Below are 2,498 nucleotides of genomic sequence, written 5' to 3'. Positions count from 1 at the left end.
AGAGTTCAGTGTACAGGACTTCAATAGTACACTAAATATCATACCATTCCACTGATGTCTACTCAGAGCCCCCTTTTAACCTCCTTTACTTTGGTTTTGCAGAAGACATTAAGTGGCTTGGCTTTGTTTAATACTATTGTTTAAATGTCTGAGCTGTACATGTAATATGCTCTATTTTATGTATATCCAAGAACAGTGTGTAGGAGCAGGGTTAAAGTCCTGGCATCTAAAGTCTAGGGACATACAACAAAGCTTTGGCAGGACAGAGGCAATTATCATAAGGTTTCCAAAGTGTGCTTTAAAAAGTTGCGAGGTCCTCAGTGCACTCACAGGCAAAGATGTAGAGTAATAAAAATAGGGTTTTGCGTAAAGTTGGCAATGTTAAAATACATTCATAAATGACTTTTATTGTATGTTAATTCATGTCAAAAGAAAGTTTCATTCTAAAAACTTTTCCAGTCTTTGTGAGTCACTAACAGTTGGGATCTGATATCAAAATAAGCAAACTTTTAAGCAAAAATATTGTGTTGGGGCCTGGCTACAAGGGCCCTTAATCAATACCATCCCTGAGGTAGCAGTGCATTCACAGAGCTGCTTACATGGCTTTTCCGTTCTCATCCCTCCCTTGCACACTCCCTCCCTTATTCCCTCACTAAAAGCTGCAGCTCTGCCACAACTATGAGGAGCAGGATGTCTTCCCAGGCCTCCCTCGCTCTCTCTCTCTCTCTCTCTCTCTCTCTCTCTCTCTGCATCCCCTGCCCCAGATTTTGCTATGCCCACTCTAATTAGGCCTCCTTCTTGTACCCTCTACAGTGTCTTGTGTAATGTGTGTATCACGCTCTCAGTTTGTCTGGCAGAGTGACCTGCCAGTTCCTTCCCCCGGTGCTGATCCAGGCCCCCTTCCCATAAGGCAAACACAAAAGCACAGGATAACGGCCCCCACTTGTAGGCAGAAGAGCCACTCCTCTGGCTCTGGGATGTTTGAACTCGGCACGGGGTTGGCGGCAGACGTTGCGCCAAGGGAAGAACGGCAGGCTGTGGAGCCTATGGCTTTGCGTGAGACGGCACAGAGGCAGTGCCTTCTTCACCACACTCCCTGCACCTTTGAGGATGGGCCGAATTAACAGACCACAAGGCACGGACCATGTTTTCTCAACATGTTTCAATTAAGCAGCCCAGTCACAGTCTCTGCATGACACGGTTCGTCTTTCCTCCAGTGATTTCAGTACTTACAGTAAATCTCTTTGAACTTGTCAGAGTAGTGCAATAGTGCAAGGTCCAGCCAGGACTCACCAGAGGTGCTGGCACTATTATTGTTGAATACAGAAGGCAGCTGAGGGAAAGCAATGTTTGGCACTGGAATCGAATTGTTGCTTTACGCGATCTGGATGCTGGAAGGAGAATTCATGGCAAGTCCCCTTCTTCTAAACCTCAACCTCAATCTTTCTCCTTCTGAACTTTTGAAAAGCAGCACCCAAAAATTAAAAAGGAAGCCAGCTCAGCCACTTACATCTTACTGGACTTTTTCAGTGTGTGCACACTCGGGCCGTCTATCAGTGTACACAAGCATGAAGCCGCCTCTCTGGTCACTTACTGTGAGAAGGGCAGCCGGATCCATAAACCACCCGCTGCAGATATTCAGTACTCTGCAAGTATGCATGCTGGATTTAGCTTGAGCCGCACCACAGATGAGGAAAACGGGCCAGGCCTTGTCCTTCTCCACTGAACTCCTCCCTGCTCCTCAGAAACATCCAGTTAGGCTCTCAAGGACATGAAGGAACTCAAGGCTGTAACTTTCTATCCACCAGTTACATACCGGACTTATGATTGATGGTGGAGAGCTGTGTGTAGGTGTGTTCTGGGTAGTAGATGTTGGTCTGACCAGGCTATAATAAATAATTCAGACTCAAAATACGCTGCCAGTTAAAAGTTTTAGTACACCCAATAAGCATATAAAATACTCCAAAATGAGAATATTTAAGTAAGGAATGGGTACAATTTAATTGAGAAATGTTTTTTGATGCCATTATATTATGAAAACATCTTGACCTAATTGAAGAAGTCTAGATCTTGATCAATAATTAGGCACTAGTGTTACGCAATATATATTTGCCCTACATCTTATATTAGCACTGTATGAGTGTTTTATCTATGAGATTGAATTATTTACCCCCCAAAAGCACCTACATTTAATAACTTGCCAGTTAAGTCCACATATACAACATATATATTTGGGTCTCTGCTGGAAAGTTTGTTTAGTATCTGCCTTATTTTATTGCGTTTCTGTACATTTTTGTATTGTCTGTGGCACTAATAGTGTTTAAAGTGTCAAAGAAAACCTCTTGATTGCCAGTGTAAAGATGCTGAAATTGGCATACCAATTGGCATAGCTTGAGATGTAAAAAGAAAAAAAAGCTCTCTTAAGCTCTGGTTTCCTTGAAACCCTTTCCAATGTTAATAATGTCTCCATTTTCAGAGGATAAAGAAATTTCCATATT

This window comes from Ictalurus furcatus, chromosome 4 (genome assembly GCF_023375685.1).
Source record: "Ictalurus furcatus strain D&B chromosome 4, Billie_1.0, whole genome shotgun sequence".
In the NCBI taxonomy this organism is placed as follows: Eukaryota; Metazoa; Chordata; class Actinopteri; order Siluriformes; family Ictaluridae; genus Ictalurus; species Ictalurus furcatus.
Note: the sequence above shows the minus strand (reverse complement) of the source record.